The sequence below is a fragment of the Hyaena hyaena genome, unplaced genomic scaffold (genome assembly GCF_003009895.1).
Source record: "Hyaena hyaena isolate Hyena2069 unplaced genomic scaffold, ASM300989v1 scaffold_50, whole genome shotgun sequence".
Taxonomy (NCBI): Eukaryota; Metazoa; Chordata; class Mammalia; order Carnivora; family Hyaenidae; genus Hyaena; species Hyaena hyaena.
Genome location: NW_024080682.1, coordinates 4,664,756 through 4,677,272, shown reverse-complemented (window position 1 = coordinate 4,677,272; position 12,517 = coordinate 4,664,756). Strand labels below are relative to the sequence as shown.

General features: G+C 42.6%; 1 protein-coding gene across 8 annotated transcripts in view; it reads left to right on the top strand.

Annotated features, from left to right (window-relative positions):
- Window positions 1-12,517, top strand: part of LMBR1 (limb development membrane protein 1) — a 148,292-nt gene that overhangs the window by 75,132 nt on the left and 60,643 nt on the right. The window lies entirely within an intron of this gene.

The following is a 12,517-nucleotide window of genomic DNA, read 5'->3' as shown; positions in this document are numbered from 1 at the left end:
GTCTTTCCCGATCTAATGTTCAGAAATCCTCGAGATTCCAAGATGATCCTTAATGCTTCCATCGCAGGATCCTTAATGCTTAGTTTTCCTCTGTCCCATCAGGCTTGCATAAGGCGTGCTTTCTGAGGCTGATGGTTTTGATTGATTCTCCTATGTATCTTGACTTTTGTTTTTCATCAATATTTTAATTTAAGAAATTTCATAGAAAGCCAATTAACTTCATACTATATTTTATATCATTCTAAATTACCTGTCAGTATTTGTACTCTGATTATTCTGTAATTATAATTGTCCTTTTCCCGCTAATAATTTATTTTGTGTACATGAACTTTCTCGTGCCAGGAAAGGTTGTCCAGAACTCAGAGATGGGCAGAGGGGACCCTGGGTTTCTGTCACTGGAGTCCTGGCTGTTGTGTAGTGGCCCTTGGGGCTTAACTGACGTTGCGGGGCTGTGCACCCTTGGCAGATTTCCTATTGGCTTGGCTACTTTACATCTCTGTAGGGTTAGAGTTAACTTGTAGGAAAGTAAGAGCAATGAAGATGATTTTGTCTGGAATAATTGATTTCTTCGCCATACAAAAGGCAGCCCAAACATTTTATTTTGTTGTCCCATAGGATAGTATCCAGTTTTGCATCTAATTTAGCTAATTGATGTTAGCATATCCAATTGTATATCAACATATATCTGTGTTTTTCAGATTCTTCTTTGACCTGGTCCTAACAAAAATTAAAACCATGTGGCTCTGCCGGTAAAGGGTGTGGGGAACAGAGAGCACAGAGGACTCAGAGGGGAGCTGCAGTCGGCAAGCAGCAGTAACACCCGCTGTGGGCTGGTGTAGAATGGGGGCTCTGGCGGTGGAGAGCCCACCAGATACTTACTAGCGTCCCCCGGGACACAGGGCGCTGAGACGCCCCACCGGAACTGGGTCCTGCCTGTCCAGATCTGCTTTCTGGATCCACTTACCAGCTCTTTGTCACCAGAGGCAGGAGGTGATAAAGAGGACAGGTAGGACAAAACTCTTAAATGCAAAGATGAATAAGAGACTCAGCGAACGACCTGACATTTGGGGAAAGCCAGCACTGTGAGAGGCACCAAACTCCGAGTTCATAGACAGAGAGGAGACTTCAGGGATATGTGAAAATATTTGTCTAGTGTCTTAGACATTTTTTTTTTTTTTTGGCAGAGGGAATTAAGGATATCTTATTCTCGATATTGCCAGAAATAAAAGTTCTACCGAATCATTCTGTAGAAAAATCAAGTCCAGACAGTTTGCAGGATATTTTTACTAGATAACTTCAGTTTCATACAAATTTGTTCAGAGATTTGAAGATGGAGCGCTTAGGGTTTTATTTATGGAACTAGTATAATCTTGATACTGAAAGTAGACGAGGGTAATATGAGAAAGGAATGTTACAGGCCATGTTTATTTGTGAATACTTACCAATCAGAAAGTATTAAGCTGAATCCAGCCATGTGGGCAAAAGATCATCACTGAAGAAAACTTCAGCTCAGGTATGCGAGAGTGGTTTCACGTTAGGAAATCGATGGTTATAATTCATATTAAGAAAATAAGTGAGGAAAAGAAATCAAGTGAGCGTCTCAAAAGAGACACAAAACACATTTAGTAAAACCAGTAGCCACTCCTGATTCAAAAGCAAACTAAGAACTTGAGGGAACTTTCTTAACCTGATGATGGATGTCTGCTCTAAGTCTGCAACTGCCATTGTACTTAATGGTAAAGTGTTGAAAGTGTTTACTTTAAAATTGGGATGCCATCTTAACTACTTTCGTCTCTAATAATATTGTAATAGAGTTACTAGGGGTACAGTTAGACAAGAAAAGGAAAAATTGAAAGGAGCAAACAAAGTAGTCATTATTAACAAATGATATTGTCTGTTGAAAAATCCCATAGAATCTAAAGATAAGTTATTATTTCAAGTAAGAAAATTTAGAAAGGCACCTGGATGTAGGATTAATATAGAAAAAATTAATATAGATTGAAATAGAAAAAGATAGAAAAATCAGTAATACCAACAAACAGAAGGTTGTGGAAATAAATTAGACAAATGATATGTGAAATCTTTATGGAAATAATACACGGAAATAAAAAATCTTACTAAAAGATGTTAAGGAAGACTTAAATAAATGGATGAGTATTCTGCGTTTATGACTTTATATGGTAAAAATAATAGTTCTCTAGTGTTTTTTAGAGTTGATGCAATTCTAATACAAACCCTACCAGGTTATCTTATGGAATGTGAGAAGCAGATGGTAAAATTCTTGTGGAGCAACAGAGAGGCAGGAGCGGCCGGAGCAGTTCTGAAGAACAGGGTGATGGGACTCAGTTCCATCAAATAGAAGAGGAACAGAGGGCTGGGGACTGTCTGGGAAGAAGACGTGACACATGTGAGGCCCGTAAGCGCATGAAAAGTCCTCAGCACCCCCAGTCTTTGGGGAGATGCAAACCTTTACACCCATTAAGACAACTGCAACCCCCCCCCCACCCCCCACCCAAACACCTAAGACTATAACCCGCATCGGTGAGGATGTAGAGAGATTGGAACTGTTGTCTGCTGCGGTGTGTATGTAAATGGTGCAGATGCTGTGGAAAAGAGTATGTTGCTTGCTCAAAAAATTAAAAATAGAATTACTATATATGATCCAGCAATTCCATTTCTGGGTATGTACACAAAAGAATTGAAAGCAAGAACTCCAGAGACTGATCTGTCTCCCTACCTTCTTCCTGTTTCCTTCCTTCCTTCCTCCCTTCCAGGTTTTTATTCAATTCCAGTTAGTTAACACACAGTGTAATGTTGGTTTTGGGACCACAATATAGTGATTCAGCAAGTGCTCCTCACAAGTGCCCGCCTTAATCCCCGTCCCCTGTGTCACCCGCTCCCCGCTCCCCACTCCTCTCTGGTAACCGGCTGAGCCTGGGGCCCTCCCACTCCACTGTCCTTTTCCCCTCTCTCCTTCGCAGATCCTCAGACACTGATTTTCCTGGCAGCACTGTTTATAATGGCCCAAAGGTGGAAGCCACCCAAGTACCACCAGTGGAGTCATAGGTAAACAAAATGTAATATACACTATACTACGATGGAATATTATTTAGCCCTGAAAAGGAAATTGTGACAGATGCTGTAATGTGGATGAACCTCGAGAGCATCATGCAGCGTGAAGTAGGTCCGACGCGACAAGCTAAATGCTGTGTGACGCCGCTTTCATGAGGTCCCTAGAACGGTCAGATTCATAGAGCCAGAACATAGGATGTGGGGTGCTAGGGGCTGGGGCAGGAGGAGGCAGGAACGGGGACTTGCTGGTTCATGGGCGCAGGGTTTGAGCTGGAGAATGTGGAGAAGTTCTGGGGATGGGTGGTGCTGGTGCTGGTGACCGCAGAAGGCCCGGAAGGAACACACTTGATGCCATAGAACTGTACACCTTAAACTGCTCAAAATGGTAAACTTTATGTTGCATGTGTGTTACCACAATAAAAAACAAGAGTACATAAATGACGAACGTGGCAGTTCCGATCAGCGGTCACATTTGGCCAGGTTGTTGTGGAGGTTTGGTGCAGTTGGGGGGCCACGTGGGCACCGCAGTGGTTGTGAGGATGTTCCTCTAGGTATTGAGTAGACACACAACACTAAACAGCATACTTATACTAGTTAACAACAGGAAAGGACAGAAGCCCGTTTGTTTCCTGGTGATGGGCTCACATTACCCAAATTGAAGCTGATATGTAAAAACAAAGTTGATTAGGGCGCCTGGGTGGCTCGGTCGGTTAAGTGTCTGACTCTTGGATTCGGCTTAGGTCATGGTCATACTGTCTTGAAGATAGAGCCCCGGGTTGGGCTTCGTGCTGATAGTGTAGAGCCTGCTTGGGATTCTCTCTCTCTCTCTGCCCCTCCCATCCTCTCTTTTTCTCTTTCTCTCTCAGAATAAATAAAATCAACTTAAAAATGCCAACTTATTGATTTTCAGTGTTAGAAAACACACATTTGTGCTTACCTCCCCACCCAAAGGAGTTGTTACTGCGAGCTGGGGGGATGTGGAAATCAGGGAGACGAGCCCAGCTCAGCTACTGGAGAGTCTGATTGGAGTGAGGACAGATAGCTTTTCATGTCCATGTGTCCTGTTTTGCTCGCTGTCATGGGGAGAGCTCCCCTGTGGTATTCTGGAATTCCTAGTGCTTTCTGTGTCAATGTACTCTGCCACATAAGCAATGTGACACGATCATCCAAGTCATGTGACGGTGCTTCATATTAAATTCTACATGTTAACATTTTGTGCATCTTGCTGTCATAAATAAGAACTCTATTGTTCTTTGCTGTGTCGTGTCTTTATTGAGGGCTTTATGAAACGAATAGGGGTATTGGCTTCCATATTGTATTAAGTTTCTTAGAGGACAGAGTACTTGACCTCAGCATGAGTTTGTTGTTTTGGAATTGAAAATTAATGTTATTGTAAAAGAAGCTTTTATTTGCTTTACTTCCTTCACTGAATTAGAGGTTTGTCTTCAGTAGTTTTAAGCATTCTCCCCCACTTCCCTGTTTGCGTGTCGGTTTGTCTTTGGTGTCTCGATTCTGTTGTGTGAGAGGTGGAAAGCACGTGCTCTGAGAACTGACAGACTTGAGTTTGTTTATTTATTTATTTTTCTTTCATAGATTTTGTCAAGTTGGTTTCCATATAACACCCAGTGCTCATCCCACTGAGTGCCCTCCTCCATGTTTAAAGTGAAGCCGGCAACCCTTGAACAGGGTGACCAGCGGCAGGTTATTTAACTTTTTGGGACGTGAGCTTCCTCATTTACAATACAATTTACCTTCTAATTTATCATGAAGGCTCAGGGAGCACATACAAAGCAACTGGGAGGAGCTCGGCAAATGTTAGTTCCTGTCTCTTCTTTTCCATGAAATTTATAACTAAAGGTTTATTGGGAACAAATAGGAGAAAAGCTCTTTCCTGGCTGGCCTTTAAGGTATTTTGCTATGATGTAGCTTACCGAGAAATATCTTTTCCAAGTTTAGAATTATGTTTTAAAATTTTAATACAGAGTCCCTGCAGTCTTTTTATGGTTTAGTTCTTTGATTTACTTGTTTTATTTACTTGCTGTGTTCATTGATTTACTTGCAATCCAGGGGATTTTTGTTTGTCTAATATCATGAGAAATTTCTGCTCATAAATTTGAATACAGTGAACATCTTAGTTAAATGAACTGGTAATGATAGTGTTTTTATTTTAACTTATCCTAAATACGTTCTTTTGGTCAAATGATAATAACTTGAACATCTTTTAGTTTTAATTTTTCACTAAAAGAAGAAAATATTAATATTAAAAAATCGTTCACTGTAGCTTAACATAGTTTTCCGTAAAGCTGTTTCCTTTGACCTGGTCCAAAACTTTTTTGTTCAGACTCTTAATGATTACTTGGGAGCTAAGGCGGGGAAGTGTTTGACACTCCATACAGATGCTTCTTTGTAGCTTTTGTCATGATTTAAAGTCATCACTACCTGTACTTTCTGTTCCGTATTGGTGCTTCTGTCGACTGCATGTGTGTTTGCTGCAGTCTTGATGGCACGCTGAGCAAACCTTCCCGCAGTGTTCCTAAGAGACTCTTCTTGTTAAATGAAAGCAGTGGCTTGATATTTATTTTAAATGTTCTGTAAATGTAGAAAATTTTCCCAGGCTTTCCTGATGGGTGGAGCCACCGTATATAAAATGGTGTTTACATACCTTCCAAGAGGTCAGGATGTCCAGGCAAGACCTTGTTTAAATGTTCATCACCATAGAAACATATCAGCTTATTGTTAGAGCTTTTGTAAATACACTGTAATTTTCACTTCATTGATCTTCAGTACAAAGTAATTAAATGTGTAATTGACCAGCAGATAATTTTCAAAAAGCAACTATAACTATTTTAATGTTTTAGACTTTACCCATTCCGTGCTTATTGAAACCTAGAAGGAAATCTGTGTCTACGTGTATTTAGTCTTTACTAGCCTGTTTAATTTAAACTGTTTTAATGTTGTGATGGTTGTAATTTCCAAAATAATATTGCTAGAAACTAGTCTAATTATATAGCTTACTTTTCTTAAAAACAATACGGTATTTCATTAGTGGAAGAAAGTACTTCATTTTGAGGGCATTTTTCAGTAATACGTTGAGTGTTTATTGAACTATGATTTTAGTAAAAGGGGCGGAGTTCAATTATAGTAACTTAGATTAATGGCTTTGAGGAGGGATTGAGATAAGCAGTCATACTAAGGATGAAATTATCACAAGGTCCTTGGAACCTTAGTAATGCATGACTTTGTATAAGCTTTCAAAATCACTTGAAAGGAGCACCACTGTTGTTAATAAGAACAAGTTCTCACAGTTTTGTGACCTTGTATTCAGGAGACGTTCCTTTTTAAGATGAACAATGGAAACCTTTCTCCTCTCTGACAATGTTTTCCCACTTTCTTGTTTGCAGGGTGTTTCAGTAAGTTATTCTGACATCTGGCACATCTTTTAGCTGAGTGAATGCAAGAAGAGGGTTGATGGGAACCTTCCCCTTGGGGGCTTCCTAGCTCCCGATTCTGATGCTTAATGGAAAAATGAGCAGTAGGCATATTTTTCGCTTATATGCTGTCCTGCTGGTGATTAATGGTAGCGATAAAAGCTCTCAATGCTTTCACTGCTTTGCAGACAGAATCACATACAAAAGTTTAAAAGTCTCACATCTTACATGCCACACAGTACTGTACTTTTTAGGCTTTGTGATACCTTTAGGATCTCAAGAAAGGTGGTGGCCACATGTAGTTTTGGCACTTGTATGAGTCAGTCAGTTTTGAATTTACATATGAAACCTCTGGTTATTTATAGCCCCATTACCTCTCTTCTCTCTGTCCGAAACAGGTCAAAGACAAAAAAGCTGCCACATTGCATTTAATGAACAAATTTATGTTTTTCTATTGGTTTTGCTAAAGCTCATAAATGTGACGCCTCGCTGATTTCAAGTTGGGCTGATTTTGTCCTGTTTAATCAGCAAAACAGAATGCAGCGGGAAAGAAAAGCATTACCGTCCCGGCGTCCTAGTGGACTGAGTCAGAATAACAGCTGTTTCTTACTGTATCAGTTATCTTCAATATTTCATAAGCCGGCAAAGTCATGGTCAACAGTTTTGATGACTTGCTCCATACGTGTAATGTTGCCATTTCACTCTTTTTTACTTAGTTTGATAACTGAAAATGAGCAGATTTCTTTTGGTGAGTTACTTACTATTTTTCAAAAGAAAGATCGGCAATAAATTGTGAACAGCTTATGTGATTTGACTATAGAGCTCTTTTTTTCTTAAATTATTCTTATTTGACTGCTTAAGCATGTGGGTATACATTTCCTCTTGGTATTAGTCATATATCTGTAGTAGAAAAAAAACTTCTTGGAATTATGCAGCTTGTTTTCTTTTTAGAAAAACTTCACATATAATCTTTATGATGCAAAGATCTACTTAAGGACTTGGTTTGTCAGCCTACGGGCATAAACCTGTAGCCCTCAAACCCAAGAGTCGCTCTTGGACGGATTATATGTACGGAGGCTGCATTTTAAAAACTACTTTTCTAAATGAGAGAATAATTTTTCTTCATGTAAACAGAGGGGTTAGTTTTTCAACTTAGTAGCTCTCTTTGGCATAAATGCTACTGAAAACATTAAGCTAGGGCAATAGCATGTTAAATGAGGTTACTCTAACCAAGCTGTTTTTCAAATAATTTTCTGTCAAGGTTAAATTTGGAAAATGGAACTGAAAGTACTTGAGAGTACAGAGGTTATATCAGATTTTGTTAGAAGCGGACTGTTAATACTCCACTCTGACCAATATGGTAGCCACTCGCCACGTATGGCTATATAAATTTAAAAGAACTAAAATCACATAAAATTAAAAATCAGGGGTGTCTGGGTGGCTCAGTCGGTTCAGCAGCTGACTCTTGATCTCAGCTCAGGTCTTGATCTCAGGGTTGTGAGTGAGAGCCCCGCGTTGGGCTGCCCTGCGTGTGAAGCCTACTTAAAATAAATAAATTAAAAAACCTTAAAATAAAAATCAGTTCTTCCGTCACAGTAACGGCATTGATAAACACATATGGCTAGTTACTGTCTTATTGGGTGACACAGAATAGGACATATCCATCAGCACGAAAGGGTCTGAGGGACAGCACTTTTGTGTGCTGTTAAATCATAAATAATTTGTTTCATCTGTAATTATTTTGTTCGCCATGTAAGCAGCAAAAGAAGGAAGGCGCGCCTTAGGGGTGCGTGTGCGCAGCACCTCGGTTGGCTAGAAGGGGTGCCACAGAGATTGGACGTTTATTTCTTGTTGCACCTGTTTCGCTGCTGCTGGCCCGTGCGTCTGTCCGCAGGTCACGACTTAGAGTGACACGGTCAGAGTCGTGTTGCGCAGTGAGCGCGCTGCCACGGCAGTGTCAGCAGCAGGGCAGGCAGAGAGAGACCAGAGTTGGCTGTTGGACCCCCAGGAGGAAGGCGGTTGGATGTGGTGGCGGGAGAAGTGGATGGATTTAGTTGTGATGACACAGTAGAATCAGAGGCACTTGGTTGAACAGATCGAGGTCCAAGGTGTGTGTGTGTCAGAGGGCGCAGCACGAAGGGAGGTGATAAGGATGTTCCCAGCGTCTGGAAAAAACCGACACAGTGGGTATTGGTACCATTTATTGCCGCGTGTGACACCGAAGGAGCAGGTTTAGGGGACAAAATGATGAGTCTGACTTTAGAATTAGGTTTAGGACTAGTGAGATACCTGAGGGGAGGTGGCAGCTGGGATGCGTGGCTCTTGGTCTCAGTGGACAGATTTGTACTAAAGACAGAAACCTCGGGGTCGCTGGCCACGTGAGGAGGGCAGGTCACCTAGGGGGGGATCAGAGCAGCCTGCGCGGTGTCTTCATCAAAACTGACCGACATGCCTTTGGGCTGCTGGTCAGGGATTGGCAAGCCCCTTGTAATTCTGACAAAAGTTTGAGAAGCGCCGACCCCGCATGGGAAGGGCGGGACATCTAAGCCTCAGCCATTTTCCTTTGTAGAATGAAAGAAATAAGAACGGAGACGGAGGCCCCAGGGGCACGTGCGGGCTGCCCAGCTGGGAGCTGCTGAGGAGCAGAGAAGGGCAGCTGCGGTTTGCAGGAAAGGGGGGGATGAGTTAGGATCAAGGACAATGGAAAACATTTAGAAAATCACTGAGGGAATTGTTAGCCAGAGACCAGCGTGAGTAGCGCCAGGTGACAGCACAGGCCCACTCTGGAATGTGGTAGCGCACGTTTCTCTCGTGATTTTGTAAATTCCGTTCACAGCACTGAGAATTCAAGGAATGAGCTGCCAGTGGAATTCAGCTGGTCTCGTGGAAATCAAAGGGACCAGGAATATCAGGATGTTGTTGGTACTGGATTATCATTAAAGTACACAGTTTAACATAGTGAAAACAACACGGATTGGAGGAGTTGGGTGGATCGAGGGGTGCAGGGCATCATGATGAAGACGCAGTGCTGGGTTAGAGGACCGGATGTGTCAGAGAGAAGCATGGAGCAGTCTCCCGATCTGAGAGCTTAGAGGTGCGTCTGAGAGACGAGGGAGTCAGGCCAGTGCCCGGAGGGGGCTGTGGTATGAAGAATGAAGGCTCAGTTCGTTAGGAGCTTGTATGTTGCTCACGATGGCGGGGCATGTGGTACGCGCTTGGGAACCTGGTGCTCACATCATCGAGAAAGGCTGGAATGTTTCTTATAGGTCTGTGGGTGGTAGGTGACAGAGATGGGAAGAAGCTGGTAAGCTGGCATTAGAAGGTGATACAGATTTAATTCAGAAACACAGATGATAGGTGAACTCCACAGCCTTGGAAATTTTAAAGGCAAAGGCAATAGTTTGAGTCATTACAGTTGACTCTTATATTGTGCTTCCTAAGCATCCAACCCAATGTTGAACATGTTACTTATGTCAATTCACTGGATCCTTTTAATGACCTCCTGCGGTAGGGGTGTTATTAATAAGCCCCTTTTAGAAAGGAATAAACTGAGGCACAGAAAGTTTAGAAATGTGCCCCGTGTTACATAGTTGGTCAGTGATGGGACCAGGCTTTGAACGTAAGCAGCCTGCTGCTAGAGTTAGGGTCCTGAACTAGCTCACTATGATGTCTCATAAATGGAACTTGGGTATTTTAAAAGTTATTTTGCCAATCTCTCGGAAGTTAATTCTTTCAAGAAAAAAATTAAGATTAATTTGTTCTTATATTACTTAAAGTCATGCACATTCACTCTAGGAAATTTGAAAAATACAGAAAAGCACAAAATATACAAGAAAAATAGTTTCCTGTAACCATAGCCTTTTCAACTGGCCTTGTACACAAACACAGTAACAACCCCCCCCCCCCCCCCCCCCCCCCCCCCGGGAGAAGGGCTACGACCGAGCTCCTGTGCAGCTCCTGACTTCTCCTGTCGAACCCTTACTTCTCCTGCTTGCCTCCTCCGTGGGTAAGGGCATTCACTGCTAGGTCCTGAGAGCCTTCCCATTGCCCTTAACCCAACCTTGTGGGCCCTTGTTTGTTCTTCTTCAGAAAGCCATGTTAGCTGCCCACCCTGGCCACCCAAATCTGCTAGAACTGCGGAGGCCTGAGACCTGACTTATGAGCTGACAGGTTGATCTGGATTCCTGTATGCCTGTGGACATGAGACTCCTGGACCAGAGACAAACGACTTCATTTCTCAGAACAAGGCCAGCCATCAGCTTCCTGTTCCAGGACAACTCCACCCTCCTGCCAGCCTTATGGGGCCAGTGCGGCTCGGGCAGAGGCTGCTTCTACAGGGTTCAGGTCACAGCGAGGACCCTTGAACTTGAAGGAACCCACAAATGGGATGCAGGCAAACCTGCCTGCCCTTTGCTCTGTACTAGGGACATTATCTTTGTCATACTAGACAGGAAACAGACATACTTCTGCTTCAGAGAGACACTGTCTCTATTTTTCAAGGCTGTTTGCTATCCAGAAATCCTTCAAAAGACAGTCCAGAACAAGGGCGTCTATCCTTGCCTGTGTTTGTGAGATGCACAGGAATGGGAGACACCCGTGGAGCATTGGCTTCCCACACAGAGTAACATATTTGAAGAAAAACACATTTAGCTGCCAAGAAATATTTCTTTTTTTAAGTTAAGTTTATTTATTTTGAGACACACAGAGAGAGGCAGAAAGAGAGGGAGAGAATCCCAAGTAGGCTTTGTGCTGTCAGCACAGAGCCCGATGCGGGGCTTGAACCCATGGGCCCTGAGATCATGACCTGAGCCGAAATCAAGAGTCTGGCGCTTAACCGACTGAGCCACCCAGGCACCCCTATGTCTTACCAAAATGTCAGCGGAAGTGTGTAAATCTTCTGGTTGTTTTTTCCCCAACATTTATTATCATCATTAATAGTTCTATATCATAGTTATTGTTACATTTTTACAATTGTTTAATAATTATCACACATATTATTAAAACACTTTTGTTTGGACATTGGGTCTCAGATGCTTCCAAGGACCACTACTGTTTAGTTCTAACACTGTTACAATGTTTAGCTTATATGTCATAACCCTTAAGACACATGTTCTGTGTTTTGGGAGACCTACTACTTCTAAGGGCTGGTCAGAGCCAGGCAGGATTTGGGCTCCCGTCAGAGTCAGGAAGAGATACACATTAGAGTACTGATTCTTTTTAACTGTTTTATTTATAAGCTTTCCAAATAATATTTGATATGTAATAAAAAGATTCTTGCTTAGAAAAAAAGACCATGGCTTAGAAAGAGAGAAGGGGAGAAAAAGAAATCACTGTTAACGGAAGGTGGTCATGTTTTGGTATCCTAAGTGGTTTGAAAGTTTTTTTTTTTTTTTTTAATGTTTTATTTCTGAGAGAGAGAGAGAGTATGAGCAGGGGACGGTCAGAGAGAGAGAGCGAGATACAGAATCTGAAGCAGGCTCCAGGCTCTGAGCTGGCAGTCAGCGCAGAGCCTGACACAGGGCTTGAACCCATGAACCGTGAGATCATGACCTGAGCTGAAGTCAGACACTTAAGCGACTGAGCCACCAAGGCGCCTGATTGGTTTGAAAGTTTTCAAGTGCAGGTCTGGAGAGTTCTTCAGGAAGGTAGGGGTGTGTTTTTCAGAGTGTTTTTGGGGACTGTTCGTGTTTCTTCTCACTCGGGTAGGAGCTACTGTTAGATCTGATGTGTTAAATAAGACACAGGCATCATTCATTCTGGTTCACTGGCCTCCCTTGCTGTGAACACTTAAGATGTGCGGACTCCACATTTGAGTACATTGCTTAACTGCCCGGGGTGGCCCTTTTGTAGGACTGGACTGGTAAAGACAGGACCCTTCGAGTTCGGGTCATCATGGCGGGCCGGGGGTAGGCACTTCGGGGTTCCAGGGCTTCCTGGTCCTCTGTTGCATCTGAGCACCCAGCGCTGTGACTGAAGCGCACCTTATCCCTTAAATTCCGAAAGCAGCAAATAATATC